The following is a 27,138-nucleotide window of genomic DNA, read 5'->3' on the forward strand; positions in this document are numbered from 1 at the left end:
TTGCTACTTCATAACTGTAATTTTGCTATCAAAATGTAAATATCTGATATGCAGGATGTATTTTCATTGTTACAAAGGGGTCGTGACCTACAGGTTGAGAACCACTGGACTACAGGTGCCCACCACAATGCTGGGCTCATTCTCTTCTATTTTTAGAAGAGACAAAGTCTTACTCTTGCTCAGGCTGGTTTCAAGCTCTTAAACTCAAGCAATCCTCCCTCAGCCTCCCAGAGTGCTAGGATTACAGGTGTGAGCCCCCGTTCCCGGCCCTCTGCTTCCTTTTTTCCTCTTGTTTACCTTTATGTGATTCCACATTCTACTATTTGCCCTGACATGTTGATTTTTAATTAAATTGTCCACTGTTGAATAGTCCCTGTGTCTGACAATTCAACAGTGGACATCGAAACTGATAGTCCCTGTGTCTCCAAGTGCAGCTTCTTAAGAGAAAAGAATCTAATAAGTTCACCTCAGTGTGTGCACTGGTTCTTGTGTTGGCATTCAACCCGGGCTGAGTCAGTCAGTGGTGAAAAATTGCTTCCTTTAAGAAGGGCTGTGAATGGCGTATGTTTTAGAAAAGTAGAATAGACTGGGTGTATTCTCCCAAAATGTTTACTATAAGAAGTTTGTACAAATTATCTAAAATGATTATAGTAGCGATTGACTGGTATGTAGATACCCAAAATGCTGACCCTTCTTCCCTTGTGTTCCAGGTCAATATGAAATTTAGGAGATTGGTAACTGACAAATGACAATGTTGAAGATACATTAGAAGTTTTCAGTCTCCTGCAGTGGAAATGTGTTCATTCACACACACACACAATGATGTTTTCAGAGACCATGCTTTTCTTTCTTCAAGCCCTATAACTTTATATTGTTTTATTGCACTAGTGAAGTTTTATGCATTTTTACATGATTCTGTTTAATACTTGCCCCCCCAAAGCTGAAGTGAAGAGTTGTTTTTAATATTACATCAATAAAAAAACGTTGATTTTCTCTGAAAATGCTAATATTTCAAAAAATGCAATACAATGAGGTCCTACAGAGACTTTCAGAATATGTTTTAAGAAACAATGAAATAAACTCTTAATTTTTGGTTGTCATGTTTTGTATAAATAACTTTGGTCTCATATTTTAGCTAATTTTTTCCCAAAGTTAGAATATTTGATGTATTTTCTTTTAAAAAGGAACAAAGTATTAGTTATTTGTTTCAATGCATTCAAAGTAAATTTTTTGTAAAAATTGTATAATCTGATCCATGGTTAGTACTAGAGTATTATTATTGTTTTATTTATTATTATTGTTATTATTGTTGTTGTTGTTAGTACTGGAGTATTATACTGATCTATGGTTAGTACTGGAGAAAAGGCCTATCTGGCCCATTTCTAGGAAGAACAAACTGCTTTTTATATAACATATTTTCTTGGTATAAATATGCAGAATCTGCAAGCTTGGGTTTTTTTTTAAATCAATTCCTTTATGTACAAAATTCACCTGAAAATTTTTTAGGCTTTTTAATTTTTCAAATTATTTGCATTTAAGAGTGGCAATAAAACCTAGATTAGCGATTTATTTATTTATTTTTAACCATTTGACTGTGCCTTAAAAACTTATGAGGTAAGCCAAGGGAGGAAAGTGGAAGATTTTTCAGTTGCTTAATCTCTAGCCAGGAGATGTTACCTGTGGCCTCTGCTAACTCAGTTGTGGCCATGGAAGTAGTTTGGCTTTCTGGTCGTAACTGTTCCTGCCGAGTGTCACCTGGCTGTGCCATACTGTACCTGTGCTATAGTCTGAATGTCCCCAACAAAACTCACCTTGAACTTCATTTGCCATTGTAACAGAATTAAGAGGTGGGTCCTTTAAGAGATGATTAGTCCCAGAGGATGGAATAATGGATTAATGCCATTAGCTTAGGAGTGGGTTAGTTATCACAGGAGTGAGTTGTTTCTTAAAGGGTGGGTTCAGTCTAATTTTCTCTCTTCAGGATGGATGTGCTTTTCCATCAAGGTGATGCCTTGGTGAAAGGAGCCATGCTTTGACACAGCAAGAAGGCCCTCACTACCCTGTTTCTCCAAGAATAAGACAGTGTCTTATTTTAAGGTGTGCTCCCAAAGATGCACTAGGTCTTATTTTCAGGGGACGTCTTATCTTTCCTGTAAGTAGGTCTTATTTTCGGAGGATGTCTTATTTTCGGGGAAGCAGGGTAGATGGCAGCACCTTGACCTTGGACTTCCCAACTTCCAGAATCATGAGCTTAGTAAACTTCTTTATAAATTACTATTTATGACTTTATGATATAGTATTGACTCATGCTGACCATTGCAACTGAAAGGCTAATTAAGAGGAAAATGAGGAAACTTCCAGTAGATCTGGCAATAGGAAAGTGACTGATGAACAATTAAAGAAGAATTTTTGTGTAGTGGTGTGGTAGAATTCACATTTGAGTGGGCCAAAAAGTGAATCAAAGGTTAAGAAGGAGAGGCACTTTTTATAGACGTGTGTGTGTGTGTAAGAGAGAGAGAAAGAGAGCAGAGATTTGACTATTACAGGAAGCAGAGTAATAGAAAAGTAATTGGATCTAATGTGTGTTCATGACTCCCCTGGGGTGGATCAGGTCTACCATGAGTCACATTAGTTGCTCATTAGTTCAATGAGCATGCCTCTATACCTAGTATACTAGAAATCATATAAAAAAGATCTAGTATCACCTTTTATGAAAAAAAAATTTCTTTAGAAATAATCAACTAGTTAGGTTTTCAAGAATGCATTTCATACGCTCAGTGCCCATAGCTCAGTGGTTAGGGCACCGGCCACATACAAACCTGGCCTGGGCCTGCTAAACAACAATGACAACTACAACAGAAAAAAAGCCGGGGGTTGTGGCAGGCGCCTGCAGGCCCAGCTACTTGGGAGGCTAAGGCAAGAGAATCGCTTAAGCCCAAGAGTTTGAGGTTGCTGTGAGCTGTGATATCTACTGAGGGCAACATAGTGAAATTCTGTCTTAAAAAAAAGGAATGCATTTCATAGCTATGCCGAAGGTTGTTTACACTTCTGTTTCTTTAAAACTGGAACCCTTTGAAATCTTTTCCACAGTTCTTCTAAGAATTAGCTTGTGGCCCTGAATCCTGGCCACCTTGTTTGGGTTTGTTACCTCAAAGTAAACTAGCCTCTTGTCTACCTGTCTTCTATGAGCTTCCAGAGTTTCTCTATATGGATCTAGGCTAACCTTCAAGGGCTTCTCCTTTCTGCACCCTTTAAACCTCCATGGTGACTACTATACTTCCCGGAACATGTTTCATTAGCTGGCATTCACCCTCCTTTGGCCATCTGACATCCAGGCTACCTATGGGCTACCTCTATGGTGGTTAAAAGCACATCCTCCATAGAAAAAGAGGTGTATGTACTACCTTATAGCTATGAGTCCTTGGTCATATTTAATTCCCTAAGCCTAGGATCCTTTCCTTGAAAAAACAAGGTAACATCCCTACTTCTTGGGTTGCTGTGAATATTAAAAGAAATATTGTTCATAAACATTCCCTGGAACAGAGGCCGTATCTGAATTAACAGAGTCTGCAACTGTTATATCCAATCATGACAGCTTCATCTTCCTTCTCAGGGCTGTGATTTAGTTTGGGTTTTAAAGGCTTGTTGAAGTCTAGTTAATACAAATGATATGTAAAACTGTTTTCTTGCTTTCATTTTAGAAATTAATAACTTTAAGCAGTCTATAAACAGCAGTATTCCCTATGATTTGTTTGTAACTTCTTTTGCAAATGGGAAAAAAGAGTCTTCACAAATGACTCATTTGCCATTCACTTAGTTCAGTGGTTCTCAACCTTCCTAATGCCACGGCCCTTTAATACAGTTCCTGTGGGTCGTGCCCCACAGTTTGAGAACTGCTGATTTAGTTAATCCATGTGGCAATTCTAGACTCCAGAAGAATTCACTTTTTCTAAAATATAATATAGGGAAGGCCAATGATAAAGAAGTGAAGTGATCAAGGCCTCCCAGAAACTTAGAAAAAAATTCAAGCTGACACCACTGCCTTCTCCCCAGAGTCACTATTTCACTCTAGTACCAGAAGAATACACATGATAGGAAAGCTCTGTCCAATGAAACTGTAATGCAAGCCATATGTGTAATTTTTAATTTTCTAGTGGTAACATTTTTGATGAATTATTTTATTCATTTTGTTTTATCTTTGTCAGTTTTATTGAGATATAATTCACATATCATACAATTTACCCATTTAAAGTGTACAATTCAATGGTTTTTATTATTTTAGCAGAGTTGTACAACCATTGCCACAATTAATTTCACATTTTTATTATTCCAAAAAGAAATCCCATACCAATTAGCAGCTATTCTCCATTTACCTTCCAACCTCTTGCCCAGCCTTTGGCAATCACTATCTACTTCCTATCTCTGTAGATTCACTTACTTAGAATATTCCTTTTTACTCTCCCCATATACAATAGTCAATTATTATAGTTCACAGCTTTTTGAATATAGCTACTGTCATTTAGCACAATGCGTTTGTCATACATGGGTGTAATAATGAGTAGTCTGTTCCTTTTTATTACCAGATGATATTCTGTTGTGCAAAGATGTCACAGTTGGGTATCCATTCATCTATTGATGGACATTTGGTTATTTTCAGTTTGTATGATTATGAGTAAAGTTGCCTCAGGTGTTCTTAGAACAGGTTTTGATTTGAAGATCTGAAATGGTTCTTTATCCCCACTCTAGCTGCCAAATGGAGGGGACAAGGCAGAGAGGTGAAGGTGACGAGGGAGATAATAATATGCACATCTGAACCTTATCGAACCGTGCCGAGTGTTAAATATTGTGCTAAGAGCTTTGTCACTGTGAAAGACAGTCGGGAAAGGACAAGGCAGTCTACCCTGGGGCTCAGGTCTCATGTCGCTCCAGACACAGGTGATGTTATTGGATTGCCTTTTCCCCACAGGTAGACTGGAGGTTGCTTTGTTATCGTTTTCTGATGAAGAGACTTTCCACAGGAAATTACAGGGGAAGAATTTGACCTACTGCTGGAACCTCTGGAACCCACATAGGTGAGTCTTGGATAATAGTTTCATGGTCTGTAACAGAAGAGGTTTGGAGCATCTGCAGGAAACAGCCCAGGTGGCTGAGAGGCCAGGTGGCTGGGTAAAAGAGCCCCTGAATAAAGTTTTTCTTTTGAGAATTTTCAGATAGTTTAAAGCTTCTCTTCTCTGAGGATATTTCCAGGGATGGAGATCTAAATATATTCACATCTGGCTCTCCCCAGAGCTACTATTCCTAGTAAATGGCCTCTGGGGCCCTAATTCAAATGTCCAGCTGAATTCACTTCTGCTCTGAAGATTATGAACTGGGCTTGGGCATCCTGTCAGCTTGGGCTCAAATCTTGGCCTTGCCACTTGGCTAGACTGCTGGATTTCCCCTAGTCTCCACTACAGAGTGGGGAGGGTAGGTGACTATCTCATGTCTATTCATTGGAAATTCAACTGAGAGAGTGTATTTAAAGGCCTCAGCATAGTGCCATATAGAAAGGACGGGCCTAAAGAGGAATGAAAGGCAGGTTCCGTTTTTATTATTTTAAGAATTGTCACTTCGTAATTTTATCTGAGAAGTTTTGCTCTCAAGTGAACTCAGTATAATTTTTTTCAGGTGTCCTGTTAAAGATAACCTCATGTTTTAGCAAAGATTACTAATGGTAAACCATCTGAAATTCTTCTGACAATAGACATTTTTAAAATCATGTAACAAATCACTAACTGAGGATAAGAAATCTTCTATTTCATGTGACTCTGTACTCAAAACATAGTGAACTTATGTGCAACTTTGCACATTAGACATATTTGAAATATTCCTATGCGAAGATTTGTGTCATTATAGTAGAAAATGTGACTTCCGTTTTGAGGTGAGGGTCTCAGTCTCATTCCTAAAACTGCTACTTACTAGTTACTACTTGGGACTTACTTCTTACTACTTGACTATTTACTAATTCTGTGTCCTTATGGAAGACACTTTAAGGAAGCTAAGGTGGATTTAGCACTTAACTATGTGCCAGTGCATTTCTAACTTGGTTCTTACAGTACATCTCTGAAATAAGTGCTAATAATTAAAAATTCCATTTTATGAGAATTAAATGAGGAAAGTGAGAAAGGCAAATATTTGCCCAACATTGCCAGGTTTGAACCAATGGGTCTGTGAGACCATGAAACCCACACCCTTCATCCCAAACTGTGTACTGCAGTCTCTACTGTCAGTAAAAGAGTCTAAAGAAACTCAGTTTGCAGAGTTCTTGTAAAGACTGGGATGATGCATGTCATTTTCACATGCTGATCACTCCATAAATTTTAGCGATTTTAAAATTCTCATTTCTGTGAACCAGAGTAATTTAAAATGAAAAAAAGAAAAAAAACCTGATGCTTTGGAACTTATAATACAGATTTTCAAATTTATCTGGCAATAAAATGCAAACTGTGGATAAATAACAAGAATGGCACATGCAGTGAAAATTGGGTTTATAATATGGAAAAATCAAGTCAGTGCTCATTTGGGTATTTACAAATAAGGGGCAGTATCTAACGTTTAGATTTCTACCTAATGGCAAATTTTACCCAATGTTCTGTTTGTGTGACATACAACAGTCACAGTTCCATTAGAAGTTTTAATCAACTTAACAAGGAATTTGTGTCCTATTAAAAAGACCTTATTCCATAAAAATATCAAAGTATGTTCACAATAGTTTATTTAACTCAATATTTCCTGCATTATCTCCCCTCTAACTGAACATTTTAATCCTCTTGTTTTCCTTTTTACCAGTTCAATTTGGGGTGAACTCAGTGAGCACTTTACATGAAATTAAAAAACAGGTAATGATTTCAAACACATCGAGTTCTGCCAAATGAGATGCAATCTGCCATACATACTTTAAATGATGAGGAACTGGTAGCATTGCTGTTTTTTTTCTTTAAGAAATAGAAAATGAGTAAATAAAATGACATATTTTATTTATACCAAAAAAGTTCAAATAACTGTGATGATTAATGAACCATAAAGTCCTCAAGTTCGATCAATGCTGAATTATCCAAACCAATAGAGGCGAGCAGAGGTGCAAGGCATTGGACTGGTCCAGTCTACTTCATGGCAGCTGTTCCCTGTCCCTTGAGGACCAAGCTCTCCCACTCAGAACCTGTCCCGTCAGTCCTACCACTACCGCCCTGCACCTCTCACACATTTCCCCAGGAGCCAGCTAAAGAAAAGCATGTCTTATTTGAGTTCACATCTTGCTTATGGAGTGAAATAAGCCCAGTCTCAACTGCTATGTAATTTTGGAATGAATGTACCCCCATCAATCAAAAAGGTGTGTTCCCCTTGACGGCCACTTAACATACTAATACTAGAGAACTCAGTTTTTCAGTACAAAGTTAGAATCTTTATCTAAAGCTATGCTAACAGAAGGACTCTTTCACCCTCCAGAATTTCCTTCCTTTCTTTTTTCACTTTCTTCCTTTTTTCCTTTTGCCTTCTGTTTTTTCTATTTCCTTTTTTCTTTTTATTACCCATCTGTCTTCCTCTCTTCCTATCAGCATTTTAGTATGTGTGCTATGCCAGGTGTGATATAGAATTAAATAAATTATAAGGCAAAAATTTACTGTCTTTTTTTTAAATTTCAAATTAACATGAGTGTACAGATGATTAGGTTATAACGCCTGCATTTGTTAGACAAAATCCCTGTTGTACTTGTGTCCCACACCTAGGACATCAAGAAACTCTTAATTTAAATGACCAACTGACCATTTAGCTTACTCAGGAAAACAATTGATGAAGAAAACCTTAAGATGGTGTTTTTAAAGTACTGGAAAAAATCTTTGGTTCATTGCTTTCATACAATAAAGAGTAAAGAATATTTCAAGACTTTTTTCTCCATTGTAAAATAGATTTGTGCCCATATTTCAGAAAGTGGCACATCCCTAAAGAGTCACAATTTTCTTAAAATTGTAGAGTTGTTATTAAGGTAACAAGAAAGATGACAGAAAAAATGACTTGCCTGACACAGCTTTTGTTAGGTAGTAAAGAGGTACCTGAATCAAGCAGAAACTGTTATTTTTCTATTACCTTCATAACAGAGGCGCTAACATGGAAACGTGACATCTTTCTCCACTCAAGCTATGCTTCAAGCAGTGTTCAGCTCCTGTTTTTGCATCACTAACTCCGCAGGTCATGATTTCTTCAGGACGACTTCTATTGCAAAGCACTCTCTTACATGAAATTCAGCGGAAATGAGCTGAACTTAAGATGCTGTTGGTTTGCCAGTGCCAATCTCCTCACAAAACTCAAGTGCTACTCGTCTTTGTAATTGCAAGCATAGGGACATAGCTTTCCTCACTTAGAATCACTCATATAGCACTAGATCATTATCAGGCAGGAGAGCATGTGAATCTTAAATTGCCATTGATCCTGTTCTCTGTGCGGTTTGCTCTATAGGAATATGAGAGGCTGAGAAGGAAATAAATTATAGGTTTCTCTTGATTTGGGTTGAAGGCATCCGAGTGAGTTCAGATCTTTCTGTTCTTTCTATAAAGACTGCTATGATTTTTAAAAGGCATACTCCATTTAAATATAAAGAAATTAATAGATTTTGGCAATTGATATTTTTGTTTTTTTTTATTTTTTTAGGAAATAAATGCTGTGCAATTTTTAGAGTCCATCTATCATATGGAAGGCTGAAGCAACAGAGTCTTCTCAGTAAAGAAGATTGACAGCAAGGGAAGAAAATCTCCTTCCTATTTCATTTGAAATCAATAATTATGGACATTTATGAAAACCAGTACCTGCATGATGGTAAATGATCTTTCTTTGTCTTTGTTTTTGCTTCCTCTGGTGGAGCTGGGGTTGAAAATGGTTATTCTGAAAAAGTAATCTAAGCCTTTCTTCAGATGAATAGTATGCAGGTCATTAGAATTCTTCCTTGAAAAAAGGATGTAAACCAAAACAAAAATGAGAAGCAATCTCCGGAAGTTGACAATAGGGTAGCCAGAAACATTCTGCTATTCTGGCTTTTCTAACCTTTGGAAAAACTTGGGTTGAGTTCAGCAGATTAAGGATGAGTTTTCTTTAAAAAACAACTCTAATTAAGCCAGGATAATAAGACAAGTTAATGGACCACCCTTTCATGTATCTTTATTTGTTAGCAACCTTGATGATAGCTGTGTGCGTGCTAAGTAGCCTCCAAACACTGGCATTTTAAAAATAGAAACTGTTAAATTCATGTTATTCTAATTAGCACATAATTGCATTATATTTAGCAACACACATTCATACAGTTTTTAAGACAACATTATTTGCTACACCCACTATTATTTTATGAACCATTAAGTAAGACAAAAACTCTGCCAAATAAAATGTGACACAGGCATTGAAGAGAATCTTGGGTGACAGATGAATTGTTCACACATCCTCTCACTGCTTGATGCTGCTTTCATCTGTTGTGTGGATTCTGGTAGCTTCTCCTGACTTTTGTCAAGTTGCTGAGCATGAGGGAGGAAATTCTTTGCACATCTCACACACAGAATGTAACATAGCTTTATATACTCACAAGCAACTTCTTTTTGTTGATCCCACAAAACAATGGGTTGTTGTTTTACAAGAAACTGTGGAATTTTAATTATTCTCCCAAATTTGGATATTTGCTTCAATCTCTTCTTTCCCCATGGTTTTCCACAAAAAGGGAAACTTTTTGTTCTATACTGAAACACCATGTGATCTATCTGTAACATTTTACATTTTAAATAGCTCAATACTGCTCAACAAGGGTAGAACAGACTGTGCTCCTAACTCTGGAAATATAAATAGTTATGACCCAGTTCATTCACATAGGAAATGAAAGGATGACATGACTACTCTCTGGTAGAAAGTTACTATGAACACTACAGATTTCTTTTTGTTGTTTAATTCCATATTAATATGAGGGATGAATGATTAGGTTACATTGTTTGCCCTCTCAGGTAAAGTCCAAACTGTAGTTGAGCCCTTTACCTAAGGGGTGCCTTACATTGCTGCCATTAGTTGAGAGCTTCCCCCACACCCTCCTGTCCTCCCCCACTGGTGGGTGTGTGGCTGTCTGTCTATTGCTTTTCCTTTTTTGTGATACTCTGGCAAAGAGAATGTAGTTCAACTCCATCTAGGTTAATACAAAAAATGTTAAATCTCTATCTTTTTATGTCTGAATAGTATTCCATGATATACACATATCACAGTTTGTTAATTCATTTATAGTTTGATGGGCACTTAGGTTGATTTCAAATCTCGGTATCTACCCAGAAGAAAAAAAGTCATTTTACCATAAGGACGTTTGCACTTATAGATTTTAAGATGCATTCTTCTTTCAGAGATTTGCAAACCTCCCCAAAAGAAGTACGGCTTAGAATCAATGAAAAGAGAACTTATTTACTTTATAAAAGTATATATTCACATAAGGAAAAATCCATATAGTATTCTGGGAACATACAGAGTACTTGTTAGTATGCTTATAGAATATAGAAAGAAGAGGGTAATGATAAAAATGCATTCTTAGCCACCAGGGGATTTTAGCATTTGAAGTCAAAGTGCCCCAGAGCACTTTTTGCAAACTCAAATCTATGAAGACAGGACCATAGTAATACATAAAGTTGAAAGCTGATACTTCGCTAAAAATATTAGGGTGAAAAATACTGGGGTGGAGAGAGAAACGGAGAGAGACAGCATATGGAGGTAATAATTACATCAATCATTAAACAATAGACTTGTCAAGTTTATTGACTAGACAAGTTTATTGTTCCCAAACAAGCCAAGTTATCACAGCCCCCTGAGAAGCACAGTCACAAGAGAGGGTCAGCAAACTTTTTTACAAAAGTCCAGATGATCAAAAGTTGAAGCTTTGCTGGTCACATTCTTTCCCTTTCACACAGTCTTCTTTGCTTTATTTTTGACCAGCTTTTAACATTATAGACACCATTCTTAACTTGGGGCCCTCCAATAAGAGGCCATGGGCTAGATGTGGCTGTCAGGCCACAGTTTGCAGGCCTCTAGTTTAGATCAGTGATTGGCAAATTTTAACACATATCAGGACTGCCTGGAGGTCTTTCTAAAACAGATTGCCACACTCAGGTTTTCTGATTTGGAAGATTTGGGATGGGGCTCCAGTAGTTGCATTTCTGAAAAGTTCCTAGTTGATACTGGTGCTTCAGATCTAGAAACCATGCTTGGAGAATTACTGGTATAATGGGTGAAAAGTAGCTTTGCAGTAGAACAGACATGGGTTAAAATATGAAAGTACATAGGTAGCTCAGTGAACTCCATGGAATCTCAGGCTCCTCAGCTGTAGAATGGACAGAGACAGCAATTCCTTTCCTGGGCTCCTGCGAAATTAAACTTCGTAAATTTAGGTCTGTGGAGCACGTAGCACTAGGCTGAGCACACAGTGATTGCTATATCATAGCTGGTGGAACACCATTTGAGGAATCCAAAAAGGGATTTTAAAAAAGTTATAGTCTTTCACCTTACATCAATTTATTTGGGGTATTGGTGGAAAAAATCCAAACTCCCTAAAATAATTCAAAGAGTTTTATTCTGAGTTGAATATGTGCATCTGTGACTGGGGAAACATGGTCACAAGAGATCTTAAGAAAATGCACCCAAGGTAGCTAGGGTAGGGTCTGGTTTTATAATTCATGGAGACAGGTATTATAAGGCACAGCTCAACACATGGAAGGTATATGTTGGTTCAGCCAAACAGATGGGACATCTCAAAGCAAGGACTTACAAATCATGGGAGAATTCTAGGAATTCTTCAGTTGGTCATTGATTAAAAGAGTTAAACTTTGTCTAAGGAGCTGGAGTCAGTAGAAAAGAATGTGTGAGTTAAGTCAGGGAGCCGGTCAGGATGCTCATGTTAAGATAAGGTGGTCTTCTGTCTGTCATGTGATGGCATACTGGAATCAGACTGTACTGAAAGCCACATTATTTCAAGTAATTAAAAACACATGTAATGAGATATATTATTTGTAGGCATAATTTACCAGATCTTTTAGAAAGGAATTTGAGCAAGAGAGAAAAAAAGGTCAGAGTTCAGTCTTCAGGGGTGAGGAGAATATCAATGAGAAAGCCAAAAAGGAGGAAAAAAAAAATGGCAATGTAGAGATTAATGGAAAATATATCAGATTCCTTCACATGCGAAAGGCATGGCATTTTCCTGAAGATGGATTCCTGGAATAAATGGCTAGATTATCAGTCCATGAACAACCTGGTGATGCCTTGTGATGAGACACGCACCATGCTGTTCCAGAAGGCTTCTGTGCACTAGAAACCTGGACTTGTTTCTGGTGACAGCACATGCGATCAGGCAGCTGCTGGTGCTTCCCTGTCCTAAGGTTCCAGCTGCTCAGGGGGCACTTGAGCAATGTCTCTTCCTGCCTGATGCAGCTGCTGCTAGACAGCACAAATACACCCTCTGATTCTGTCTGGGGTTCATTCTTGCAGTGTGGTAAAGCAATAAAACAGATCTCTCCTTAGAAATGAACAGCTCAGCTATGAAAGCACATTTTGGAATTGTTGGTATACAAGTCATTCACATCCCCTAAGACACAGATAGAGTGGGCTCCCCAGCTTAAGGAGCTGTCCTCTCCTCCAGTGTGCCTGGTACATAGGAAGTACCTATCACAAACAACTGTAGAATGAACTTAATGTCCTTAGCATCCAATAAATGGTGCCTATTTGGCAGATCACACTTAAAAGAGTCACCGTAAAGCCTGTAGATCCATTTATTTTGCCTTAGACTGTTTCCATATCATGGACGTGTGTCTTCTAAGGCAAGATTGTTCTTATCTAGGCAATGACCAAAGGATAAAGGAGCACGGACTCCAGATGGCTTACTCAACATCAGTTCCCACCCCTTCCCTCTTCCCTCCACCTTCTGTGAATATATGCAACAGTGCTGAGATTTTATAGGTCATCTCTGTGATAACCCAGAACACTCTATTCCACAATCTTAAAAGAGGGTCTAACAGTTGCATCACTTACTGACTTCTCTGAGCATCAATTTCTTCTACAATAAATCTCTAACGATTTCTCCAATCAATGAGTCAGAGGCAGTTAGGAAATGATATGGAGAAAGAGAAAACATAGTATTTAGTCTGCCAGATAGAAAAGTAGCTGCACCCCTTACCTGGTTCTTATAAGCATCATCCTAACAGGAATATGTAGTGTTAGTGATAATTTAAATATAGGAAATTTTGAGTGCTGAAAGTTGGAACACAGTCAGTTCATTCATTTAGTCATCTGAGGTTTTGGTTGTGAGAATTGTGGAACACAAAGTTGAATAACTATAAGCAGTTATCTAGTCATGATATTGACTACATATCATGATGTGAAATATGTTAATTTCAGTACAAGAGAAATATGAGGAAAATGCTAGAGGTTTAGAATTGAGGGAATAAAAGAAAAACTAGAGGATCTATGAAGTTTATGGAAATGAGTGAAGTGATGGGTCTGTGAAAAGCAGTTTGGAGGTATCTTTGTAGTGATGGGATCATAGCTTTGAAGTCAGATGGATACAGGCTGGAATTGTTTAGTTATAGATAACTGTGGAATGGTACTTAAACCCTCTAGCTCTTAGTATGGTAATCTATAAAAGGTAGAATATATTAGTACCCAGCTCACAGAGCTGAAATAGGTGACCTCTGTGGGCCAGCCTTGTGCAGTGCAAGGCACCTGACACAGTCACTAACAAACACACCTGAGCAACTCATGTAATCTGTGAGAGTCACAGGCAGACTGACACAGAACTGCCTCCCCAGGACAGAGATGATCACTATCTTTTAAATGCCTCTATCTTCCCTCTCCTATGCCTTCACACATTCCTCTGTCCTTCTTCACAAATCTCCTTCTTCAAATTTCTCCAACAACTAGATCAGAAACACTGTTAGAAATGGTAATAGTAAAAGAGGGGAGGGGCCAGATTGAAAAAAAAAATCATACAGATTTTTTGCTTTGTCCTAATGAAAAAAATCTAAGATTTCATTTCTGTAACCAGATGCAATTGCTTCCTATGGAAGCAGATCCCAGTTGGAGCAACGAGAGAGCACCATGAAAGCAATGAAAGAAAGGGATGATATTAGAGGAAGAATTTTGTCCACAAGGAAATCAGATTTCTGCACTTGCTGTATTAATGGCAAAAGCAATTCTTCCTTCACCTGGCAAACAAAATGAAATTAATTAATATTAATTCACTTGATATTACTTAAAAAATTAAGCTGAATGAAATAATTTAAACCATATGAGAATAAGTCCATAGTTTATATAATCCAGGACAATAGGTGCTAATACTTCACTGTGATTAAAATATCTGATTTTTTTTATTAAGTCATTTGTACATAGATCATGAATACATTTATGCCATTATGGGATTCAATGTGTTGATTATTTGTACATATTGGAATGCTGATTAAAATACCTGATTTTTTTTATTAAGTATTTTTTTTACTAAGTATAGATCATGAATACATTTATGCCATTATGGGATTCAATGTGTTGATTATTTGTACATATTGGAATGTTTACATCCTACTGATCAACATAGCCTTCACCTCATTTGCCCAATTACAGCATTAAGACATTTGTGTTCTACACCTGATAGATCCAACTTGTACTTGCAATACGCTCCATAGGTGCGATCCCCCTACTAACCCTCCCTCTATCGACCCACTCCCCTCCCTTTCCCTCTTTCTCCCCTTCCCTCCTTCATCCCAGGCTATAGTTGTGTTTCATTTTTCATATGCAAGTGTGAGTGATTTATAAATTGGTTTCACAGTAGTACTGAGTACATTGGACATTTTTTTTTCCATTACTGAGATACTTTACTAAGAAGAATATTTTCTTTTTTTTTTAAAAGAAAATCATAGTTTTCTTTATTTTATTTTATTTTTTTATTTTATTAAATCATAGCTGTGTACATTAATGTGATCATGGGGCACCATACACTAGTTTCATAGACCGTTTGACACATTTTCATCACACTGGTTAACATAGTCTTCCTGGCATTTTCTTAGTTATTGTGCTAAGACATTTACGTTCCACATTTACTAAGTTTCACATATACTCTTGTAAGATGCACCGCAGGTGTAATCCCACCAATCACCCTCCCTCTACCCAAGTCCCCCCTCCCTCCCCTCCCTTTCCACCTTCCCCCTATTCTTAGGTTGTAACGGGGTTATAGCTTTCATGTGAAAGCCATAAATTAGTTTCATAGTAGGGCTGAGTACATTGGATACTTTTTCTTCCATTCTTGAGATACTTTACTAAGAAGAATATGTTCCAGCTCCATCCACGTAAACATGAAAGAGATAAAGTCTCCATCTTTCTTTAAAGCTGCATAATATTCCATGGTGTACATATACCACACTTTATTAATCCATTCATGGATTGATGGGCACTTGGGCTTTTTCCATGATTTAGCAATTATGAATAGGGCTGCAATAAACATTCTGGTACAAATATCTTTGTTATGATATGATTTTTGGTCTTCTGGGTATATGCCTACTAGAGGAATTATAGGATTGAATGGCAGATCTATTTTTAGATCTCTAAGTGTTCTCCATATATCTTTCCAAAAGGAATGCATTAATTTGCATTCCCATCAGCAGTGTAGAAGTGTTCCCTTTTCTCCACATCCACACCAACATCTCTGGTCTTGGGATTTTGTGATATAGGCTAATCTTACTGGAGTTAGATGATATTTCAAAGTAGTTTTGATTTGCATTTCTCCGATGATTAAAGATGGTGAGCATTTTTTCATGTGTCTGTAGACCATGCACCTGTCTCCTTCAGAGAAGGTTCTGTTCATGTCTCTTGCCCACAATGAAATGGGATCACTTGTTTTTCTCTTAGCAATAAGTTTAAGTTCTCTGTGGATTCTGGTTATTAGACCTTTGTTGGAAATATAACTTGCAAAAATCTTCTCCCATTCTGAGGGCTGTCTATTTGCTTTACTTGGTGTGTTCTTGGCAGTGCAGAAGCTTTTTAATTTTATCAGATCCCAGTAATGTATTTTTGATGTTGCTTCCATTGCCCGGGGTGTCCTCCTCATAAAGTATTCTCCCAGGCCAATTTTTTCAAGTGTTTTCCTGCACTCTCTCTAAGAATTTTTATAGTTTCATGTCTTAAGTTTAAGTCCTTTAACCAGTGAGATTCAATTTTTGTGTCTTCTACAGGTCGCCAGCCAATTCACCCAGCACCATTGGTTAAATGGGGAATCTTTCCCCTAATTTATATTTTTGATAGGCTTATCAAAAAACAAATGACAATAAGTGTCTGGGTTCACCTCTTGGTCTTTAATTCTGTTCCATACATCTACCTCTCTCTTGGTCTTTAATTCTGTTCCGTACATCTACCTCGTGCCAATGCCATGCTGTTTTGATCCTATCAATTTATAGTATAGTCTGAAGTCTGGAAGGGTGATTCCTCCCAATTTGTTTTTATTTCTGAGTAATGTCTTGGCTATTCGATGTTTTTTCCGTTTCTATATAAAATGAAGTCCTAATTTTTCCAGGTCTTTAAAGTATGACACGGGTGCTTTAATTGGGATTGCATTAAATATGTAGATTGCTTTAGGTAGTATAGACATTTTAACAATTTTGATTCTTCCAAGACATGAGCATGGTATGTTTTTCCATTTGTTAACATCTTCAGCTATTTCTTTTCTCAGAGTTTCATAGTTCTCTTTGCAGAGATCTTTCACATCCTTAGTTAGATACACTCCCAGATATTTCATCTTCTTTGGCACTATTGTAAAGGGAATAGAGTCCTTGATTGTTTTTTTCCCTTGGCTATTGTCGATAAACCAATATAGGCTACAGATTTATGAGTGTTTATTTTGTATCCTGAGACCTTACTGTATTCCTTGATCACTTTTAGGAGTTTTATAGTTGATTCCCTGGGGTTTTCCAAATAAATAATCATATTGTCTACAAAGAGTGATGGTTTGATCTCCTCTGGTCCTATTTGGATCCCCTTGATTGCTTTCTCTTGCCAGATTGTGGCGGTTAAGACTTCCATTACAATGTTAAAAAGCAGTGGAGACAGTGGGCATCTTGCCTAGTTCCTGATCTGAGAGGAAATTATTACAATTTTACTCCATTCAATACAATATTGGCTATGGGTTTGCTGTAGATGGTCTCTATCTGTTTAACTAATGTTCCTTCTATGCCTATTTCTTAAGCATTCTGATCAAGAAAGGATGCTGGATATTATCATAAGTTTTTTTTCTGCATCAATTGAGAGACTCATATGGTCTTTGTTTTTTAATTTGTTTATGTGATGTATTATATTTATGGATTTACATGTATTGAACCATCCTAGGGACCCTAGAATGAAACCCACCTGGTCGTGATATATAATTTGTTTGATGTGTTGTTAGATTCTGTTTTCTAGGATCTTATTGAATATTTTTGCATCAATATTCATTAGAGATACTGGTCTATAATTTTCTTTTCTTGTTGGGTCTTTTCCTGGTTTGGGTGTCAGGGTGATATTTGCTTTATAGAGTGTTGGGAAGTATTCCTTTTTTTTCTATGTTTTGAAAAAGGTTAAGTTATAGGTACTAATTCCTCTTTAAAGGTTTGGTAGAATTCTGATGTGAAGCCATCTGGTCTCGGGCTTTTCTTTTTGGGGAGATTTCTTATAATTGATGCTATTTCAGAACTTGTTATAGGCTTGTTCAACATTTACACTTCTTTCTGGCTCAATCTAGGAGGGTGGCATGTTTCCAAGTATTGATCTATTTACTTCAGATTTTCATACTTATGAGAATAGAGGTTTATGTAATATTCCATAAGGATTTGTTGAATTTCTGAGGAGTCTGTCATTATTTGGCCTTTATCATTTCTTATTGATGAAATTAGGGATTTTACTCTTCTACTTCTGGTTAGGCTAGTCAAAGGTTTATCTATTTTATTGACCTTTTCAAAAAAATGGCTTCTTGATTGGTTGATCTGTTATATGATTCTTTTGTTTTTAATTTCATTTAGTTCTACTCTAATTTTAGTTATTTATTTTCTTCTATTGGGTTTAGGGTTAGAATGTTCTTCCTTTTCCAGTTGCTTGAGATGTCCCATTAAATTGTTGACTTCCTCTCTTTCCGTTTTTTTTTTTTTTTTGAGGAAGGCTTGCAGTGCTGTAAATTTCCCTTTTAGGACTACCTTTGCGGTATCCCAGAAGTCTTGATCTTCATTATTGTCTTGTTCCAAAAATTTGGTAATTTCCTTCTTAATCCCAGCTATTGTTCAGCATGAGGTTATTTAATTTCCATGTTTTTGTATGCATATGCAGATTCTTTGTTGTTACTGAGTTCAACTTTTATTCCATGATGGTCTGAGAAAGTACAAGGAATTATTTCTATTCTTTTAAATTTCCTGAGATTAGACATGTGACCTAAGATGTGATCAATTTTGGAGGATGATCCATGGGCGATGAGAAGAATGTGTATTCAGTTTTGTTAGGATGAAATTTTCTGTAGATGTCTGTTAAATGCAAATGTTGAATGGTTAAGTTTAAGTCTAAAATTTCTTTGCTTAGCTTCTTTTTGGAGGATCTATCCAACACTGCCAAAGGAGTGTTAAAATCTCTGACAGTTATGGTTCTGGAGGAAATTAAGTTGGTCATGTCTGTTAGAGTCTCTCTTATAAATTGAGGAACATTCTGATTGGGTGCATAAATGTTAATAATTGAAATCTCATCATGTTGAGTGTTACCCTTAACAAATATGAAGTGACCATCCTTATCTTTCCTTACTTTTGTTGGTTTAAAGCCTATTGTATCTGCAAATGAAATTGCAACACCTACTTTTTTCTGATTTCCATTTGCCTGAAATATAAATGACCATCTCTTCACCCTGAGTCTATGTTTATCTTTTAAGGTAAGGTGAGATTCTTGAATGCAGCAGATATCTGGCTTGAGTTTTTCTATCCAGTCAGCCAACCTATGCCTCTTTAGAGGGCAATTTAAACCATTCACATTAATTGAGAGTATTGATAAGCCAGATAGTATTTTGGGTATCCAGTTTTTTGAAATTATAGTGGACATTTTTAATGTTTTCGCCACTGTGGAAGTTGGAATTTCATCAAAAGTTTCTGAGTGAGTTTCCTTTTGTGGTGGAGGATTGTGCTGTTCATTATGGAGGACAGGTCTGACAATATCCTGGAGAACTGATTTAATTATGGCAAATTTCATCAACATGTGAATGTCATTAAAGTATTTAAGTTCTCCATCATAGATGAAACTCAGTTTAGCTGGATACAGGATCCTGGGTTGAAAGTTATTTTGTTTAAGGAGATTAAAGGTCGATGACCACCCTCTTCTAGCTTGAAAGATTTTAGCAGAGAGATCTGCAGTCATTCTAATATTCTTCCCCTTGTAGGTTATGGTTTTCTTATGTCTGGCTGCTTGCAAAATTTTCTCCTTCATATTGACTTTGGTGAAGCTAATTATAACGTGTCTATGAGAATTTTTATCGGGGTTGAATTGTTCTGTTATCTGAAACTGTATGCTATCTGAATTTCAGAATCTCTTGGCATGTCTGGAAAATTCTCTTTGATTTCTTCCTGAAGTAAAGCCTCTGTATCCTTCACAGCAACCTCATCACCCTCAGATATTCCTATCAGGTGAATATTAGATTTATTCAAATTATCCCAGAGCTCACAGAGAGAATGATCTGTTTTTGTTCTCCACTTTTTTTCTTCGTTGAGCATTTGGGAACATTCAAAAGTTTTGTCTTCAATTTCAGAGATCCTTTCTTCTGCCTGCTCCATTCTGTTACTGAGGGATTCTATTGTATTTCTTAGATCTTTGAGGGCTGCAAATTCTTGCCTCAATGTGTCAAAATCTTTGGTGATTTTGTCTTTGAATTCGTTGAATTCTTGAGACATCTTTTGAATTGCTCCTTGAAATTCTAATTCCATTTTTACCTCCATTATGTTGATCTTATTTGCTATCCAAATTCTGAACTCGATTTCTGACATCGCAGCCATTTGTTTATGAATGGGATCTTGTGCTGTGTCTGCCATATCATTTCTTGGTGGAGTTGATCTACTCTGATTATTCATGTTGCCAGAGTTTTTCCGCTGATTCTGCCTCATGATTGTTTTTCACCATTGGCTAGATGGTCAGGTAAGATGAAATTGGATTGGGAGCTCCTGGAGTTGTGGTTAACCTTCCCTTTGTCAAGGATCTGGGACAGATGACTACAGCTTTTTCCCCTATAGCTTTGCAAAGAATCCGTACAGTACTAGTTTAAGGCTGAGAATACCTGCTTGGTGTGGTGGGGTTAGGTAGCTCTGTCTTATATTCAGCTGGTTCTTGTCTGATCCTAGTGAATCAGTGACTCTGGTGAATTCTTGGCTGTGGAGAAATACAAGCAACTAAGACACCCCACCCTCCATGGACAACAACCTGGAAGAGGAAAATCAGCCCTTCCTGATACCACACAACCAGGCTACCACCCGAGAGGGTCCTTGGGTGATTGGCCCAGGTTAGGAGTTCCAAACCAGGTTAGGAGTTCCAAACCAATTGACCCAGTCAGTATGAACTCTCAAGTGAGAGAATTCTAAAGGTCTCCAGCAACTAGATGGCAGAGGTCTACTGGCTGCTCAAATTTGGCTCGCTCCAGTGCTCTGTGGAGTCAGAAAGGCCCACTGAGTGACAGATTGGACCAGGGGACTATGTCTCTTTCTCCACTTTGCTCTTCTTTCGTGTCCAGTCACTGGTGACCCCACAGTGATGAAGTCCTTCTCCCTTCAATAAGCAGATGTGCTGGACTTTGCACCTGTCAGAGTCAAAGGAAGGTCAATGCGCCAGTGGCCTGGCCACTAACCTCTGCCACCAGCCGGCTGGGGGAGCTGAGAGGCCTGCCTGCTTCAGGTACTCAGTAGCCACTGGTGAGTGCTCCATTTGGACTCAGTCTAATCCTGAGGGTAACAAGACAGCAAATGCTTTTCTCTCTCAGTCACTGTGCCTTTGCCCCTGCCACTCTGCAACACTGGTATCCCTATAGGGTGAGTTCCGGTTTCCTCTGGCAGTCTTCAGAGTTGGGGAGGTGTTTCTCCAAGATTAGACCCTGGCCAGATCACTCTATTGGTGCTGGATCTTTGTGGGAAGTGTCCCTGCACAGCTCCCAGGTGACTGTCACAGTCAGGGAGTTCTGGCTGTAGGAGCAGCTCCGGGGGAGCAGGGCACATGGGTCCAGCAGCAGGGCAGGGGACACTGCACACAGTTCTGGAAGTGCCTGGCACCTAGTGACTTTGGCCCTTGGCTCAGGACTCTGGCCAGGCGGGCGGGGTGCAGTGTTAATGCTCCTGCAGGGCTGAGTGTGGGGGTGGCGGGGCACAGGACCCACAGCTCTAGCAGGGCTGGAGGTGAGGCTCTGGCTGGGTGGGGGTGTGGCGCTTGGTCTGGCGGGGCAGAGGGCGCTGCTCATGAGCCTTCTCCCACAGTCTCTGCAGGGATTAGGCTTCTGGTTGGTCAGGCAATGGGGGAAGGGTGGACTGGAAGTTCAGAATGGCAGGGAAAAAGTTAGTTCAATTTTTCAGCCTGGCAAGATAGTGCTCAGGGTCACAACAGGGTCCCTCTGGGGAAGTAGATCCCACTTCCTACAGCTCTCACCTGTGGGTGAGACAAGAGGACCTCAGTTTACCACTTCCCTGTAGAAAACCTACAGGAGCAAACGAAGAGAAAAAGAAAAAAAAAACTCAACTTTCTTGGGTGGGGGATGGACACTTTTCCTTTGGGATGAATTTTGTACCTAAAGTTTGCTTTCTTAGAGTCGCAGCTTGCCTCAGCAGAGGTGACCTGCAGTTATCACTCTTCTCTTTCAGCTTGGCTCCCAGTCTTCAGCTTAATTGGGTACTTTCTGAACATTATCCTTCCCTCTAGATGGGAGCTTCTGTCAGAGTCTGGCTCCAGTTGGATATCTTGCCTCTCCCCCCCAAAATACCTGATATTTTACTTCTCTCATCTAAGATAGTTTTAATTATGTTGGTGGTAATGTTGAAATAAATGTAACTTTTTCTCTGTGAGACTCTATAACCCTATTTTTATTTACTATAATAATAATGAACATCCTGAATACCTTTCCTTACCTTTCCTCATGAACTTTGAGTCAAGTATTATTTATGTCCCCTTGAGCTGTAGAGCTAGGAGCTATTTAGAATATTTTTCTTCTAATCAATTGATATAAATGTGATAAGTTTTATCTCTTTTTTGATAAAGAAATAAATGTACTGAAGTACCATTAAAAAATAATTTAGTTCTATGGTGGCGCTTGTGGCTCAAAGGAGTAGGGCGCCAGCCCCATATGCCGGAGGTGGCGGGTTCAAACCCAGCCCCAGCCAAAAACTGCAAATAAATAAATAAATAAATAAAAATAAATAAAAAAATTTAGTTCTAATCAATAGCCGGGAGTTGTGGCAGGCGCCTGTAGTCCCAGCTACTTGGGAGGCTGAGGCAAGAGAATCGCTTAAGCCCAGGAGCTGGAGGTTGCTGTGAGCTGTGTGAGGCCACGGCACTCTACCGAGGGCTACAAACAAACAAACAAACAAAAAAAATTTAGTTCTAATCTAATCCCACACATTTTCCAATCATGTCTAGAAACATGAATGTCTTACCCAAATACACATGTGAGTGATATAGTCAAGAGAATAGCTGAGCTCTCTCTCACCCAAATGTCATTCCAAGCTCTTCTGATGACACTCTATTGATTCTTTTGACATAGATATGTATTAAGGTTTATATGACAATTACTGAAGAATCCAAGATTTTAAGCTTAAGTTCCTGGTAGTTTTCCTCAGGCCTGGAGTTGATCCTAAAACCTACTAAAATATAAACCAGTGGAGGTCACTAAATCTGTTACTAAGACAACTGCACCGTAAACAGCTTTATCAGACAAGGTGTGTCCCCCATGGCCCCTGTGACAAATTGCCACAGATTCAGTGGCTTAAAGCCAAACAATTTATTACCTTGAAGTTCTCATGGTCAGAAGTCTAAAATCAGTCTCAGTTTCTTGAAAGTCTGTGGGAGAAACCATTCCATTGCTTTCTCCAGCTTCTAGAAGCTGCCCATACCCCCTAGTTTATGGCCCCACATTACCCTGATCTCTGCTCCTGTTGTCACATTTCTTCCCTGACTTTGAGTCTCCTGCCCTCCTTGTAATTAAACCGGGCCTACTCCCATTATCCAGGATAATCTTCCCAGCTCAAGACCCCTAATTACAAAAGTCCCTTTTATCTCATAGCAGTGTTTACAGATTCTAAGGATTAGGATCTAGATACCTTTGGGAGACATGCTGCCTCTCACTCAAAAATACTATAAATCTATCAGAATTTTGCCTTGGCCTAACTGGCTCACCCCCTAACAAATCCCTGCTGTAATTTCTGGTATAGGGAAGAAGAGGAGAAATTCACATGTGTTTTCCTAACTCCATCCTCCTGACAGGCTGTCTAGTTTGTTGCTATCTCACCACAAAAGAGCTATCTTCTGAGAATATCACCTAGCAGTTTAACCTGCAAGGCTGAATCAGAAATTTGTTCCCATGTGTGAGTTTTATTCATCTTTGTCACTTTTTCTAGGGGATTTGAGATTGTTTCTATTCTAGTCTGCAAAACCTAGAAAGTTGGGTCTGACTATTAAAAAATGAATATCTTCTGTAGACAACTGAAGTGATAGCAAAAAAAAAAAAAAAATGACTGTCCAAAGGGATTGCAGACTTTCTTAACTAGGCAAAGCCTTAGTGCCTACATTACATGCTTCAGAGAGAAATGAATGTAGCCCAAAACTCACCCCTCATTCTTTATGCAGTATAATTTTTAAAAAATTCTTTAAAACATGAATCAGAAACTGTACATAAATTTATTAAATGCTGAATCTCTCTTTTAGACATTGTCCTATATTCTAGAAACACAAATATCATTTGGGCATGGTACCCTATTTTCCAGGAAGGCATCCTTTAGTGCAGAGGCTTTAACAGTGTATTTCCTGGATTGCTCAGCATCACCTAAGAACTTAGAAATGCACATTGTAAACCTCCTCCAAGACCTACTTTGGGGATGAAGTCCAGCAATTTTTGTCTCAATCAGACAAACTTACTAGTCCTTCAGATAATTTGAATGTATCCAAAAGTTTGACACGACTGGATTAAGATGTGAGATGGAAATGGAAAAACATTATAACACAGTGTAATCAATGCTTTAATTATGGTGTTGAATATGGGACATGGAAATATAATAAGGTAGTTACTGGAAAAGGTAAACAGGCTTCACATAAATGGTGACAAATGATTTGGGGCTCGGGAGGGTGAGGAGAGGGTTTCATTAGATTGTCCATAAACCTTGATGTGCCCTGAAGCTGTGGAAGTTCAACATGGCTGATCTACAATATGTGTAGCTGTTTGGAGCATGTAAAGTAGGCTCCAAAGAGAAAGGATAGAGAAACCTGAGAGTTAGAAAGGAGTGAAATTTTGAAGGACCTTCTATGTCAAGCTAAAAAGAATGGCATGTTTATATTTTCTTTTTAGTTAAAAACTCTGGCACCAATGTGAACGCAGCTCAGAAAAGGTAGATATCTGTGACAAGGAGATCAGACAAGAACCTGGTATAAAATCAAAATGACTAAAAAAGAGGCATTACCCATGGGTGACTAATAATTGTTGAAATATTTTATTATGAAAAATTTTAAGCAAGTAGCAAAATTGAAATAATTTTAAAGGGAGCACCCATATAATTATTAGCTGGACATTACCATTCACATTTTTCTAAACTTCCTTTATTATATATCCATCCATCCATCTAGTCCTCTATCAATCTATTTTATTTTTTAATTCATTTCAATGTAAATCGAAAATGCCATTTACACATGAGCATGCATGTAATTCACCAGAGCTCATTTGTGTACAATTTTATCTCTTGAGGTACCACTTACGTACGATACAATGCACAAAAATATACATTTGCTGAACTTTGTCTATTTCTTGCATTTATTTGATCTTTATCAAGATACAAAGCCTTTCCCTCACTCTAGAAAACTCTCTCATCCACTGTATCTACCCATAGAGGTAAACACCGTTTTGATTTTTTAAACCATAGATTAGTTTTGACTATTTTAGGAGTTTATATAAATTAAATTATACAATATATACCTTTTATGAAAAGTTTGTTCCACTCAGCATAATGTCTTTGAGATTCATCCATGTTAGTATGAGTACTGTCAGCACATTACTTCTTACTGAACGATAATTTAAATCAGTAATATTGTGTGAGTAAATATACCACAGAGTGTTGAAATATTCTCTGACTGCTGGACACCTGAGCTCTTTGCAGTTTTTAATATTAATAAAACCTCCATGGATATTCTTCTCCAAATCTTTTATTTTTTGAGGGTGGGTGTGCATTCTCTTTCATAAGAAGCTACCAAATAGCTTTTCAAAGTGAATGTTCTGCATTTACACTTCCACTCAGCATTTACACTCCCACTGCGAGGATCCCAGTCACCCTGGGTCCTCACCAGGATTTGTAGCTGTCGGCACTTTCAGTTTTCTCCATTCTGGAGGTATGTCACGGTACCTATTTGCAAAATGCATTTTGCACCTTCCTGATAGGAAGTGAAGTTGAACACTTTTTCATGTTTCTTGGCCATTGTATTTGTTTGGGGGAAGTTTCTTCTGAAATCTTTTGGACTTTTTATTGGGCTATTTACCTTTTCCTCTTAATTGTAGTTCTTTATACCATGGGGTGCCAAGAAAAATGTACATGTTTTAGCAATGTTATCTATTACTTTTTAAAGTTGAATTGAATTATAATAGCAATGTATAGGAGGATGTTTGCTCAAAAGATTATGTTAATCAAATGGAGGTATCACCATGTGATAGGCATCAGTAGGGTAGCTTTTTCTCTGAAAATGTGTCTGCATTTTCTTTCTTTCTTTCTTTTTTTTTGCTCTCCTCTGTACACGGATCCTTTGTCAGATGTACATTTTATGATCCTACTAATTTGTGAGTCCACATGTATAATAAAACTAAGTATTGGCTTCCTAAAATTTACTGAGATCAATTCTGAAATTGCAAAGAGATTGAGCAAGAAAGCACGTATGATCAGCTGTTAACACCTGCCACGTGGACAAGAGAGAAAGTAAACATTTTTTATATTCTTGTTCTTGGCTAACACAGTGCAAGTGCAGATGGAATGGCAACAAATTTCTAAGGAAAGATGCAGAGAATGTGATCACAATGTAGATGATGGAAATGAAGGAGATAGAAGAGCTGAGCAGGATTCCAGACTGCTGGCTTATAAGACTGGTTGACATTATCCACTAAAGAGAACTCATGGTATCCTAGACTCTGTGATTCCATGCCTGGGTATAAACAGATAGCTATGTTAACCTGTGCACAAAAAGACAGGCACGAGAAGTTTCATGACAGCACTGTTCATCATAGACAAAAACTAGAATCAACGCAAAGGAGTAAATAATGAAACTGTGGTAAATTTATATAATGGAATATGACATGGCTCTAAAGAGGCCCTGAACCACAGCTTCCTGGGACCACGTGAATGCATCCCACAAACACACTCTTAAGCAAAAGAAGCTGGATGCAAAAGGTCACCTGCTTGTGACAGCTGATGTCCAAAGACATCAGGGAACTGGGCCTCTAGGAATCTCACTTTTATGTAGTTCCCTACAACGCTGAATCGGGCCTCACTTGGATCTAACTTAAACCCACGGAATGGGATCGAAGTGGCATTTGCCAGTTTCAAGCCTAAGCTTGAAGAAAGATTAGCTGTTTCCACCTTTTTACCATTTGGGAACTCTGACCCACTTGTAGTGCAAAGTCAATTAGCCTCCTGGAAAGACCACTTGAAAAGGGGTGATGGGTGACCACATGGAGGAACAGTCTACCTGGGGTAGGAAATGCCTAAGTGTCCCAGGAAAACATCTAATTAGCAGCCGTCTGACCGGCTGCTCATACATGAGACAGCAGGACAGGAACCAGCCAGCTGAGTCTGGTCATCTCACAGAACCTTTAGAAGTAATAAATAATCATTGTTTTAAACCACTAAG

General features: G+C 38.1%; 1 long non-coding RNA gene across 1 annotated transcript in view; it reads left to right on the forward strand.

Moving 5' to 3' along the window:
* Positions 1-5,010: 5,010 nt before the first annotated feature.
* Positions 5,011-27,138, forward strand: part of LOC128588312 (uncharacterized) — a 29,409-nt gene continuing 7,281 nt past the window's right edge. The window contains exons 1-2 of the long non-coding RNA XR_008380747.1: positions 5,011-5,072; positions 8,686-8,850. This is a non-coding gene — a long non-coding RNA (uncharacterized LOC128588312). The remainder of the gene's footprint in view (positions 5,073-8,685; positions 8,851-27,138) is intronic.

The sequence above is a fragment of the Nycticebus coucang genome, chromosome 6 (genome assembly GCF_027406575.1).
Source record: "Nycticebus coucang isolate mNycCou1 chromosome 6, mNycCou1.pri, whole genome shotgun sequence".
Taxonomy (NCBI): domain Eukaryota; kingdom Metazoa; phylum Chordata; class Mammalia; order Primates; family Lorisidae; genus Nycticebus; species Nycticebus coucang.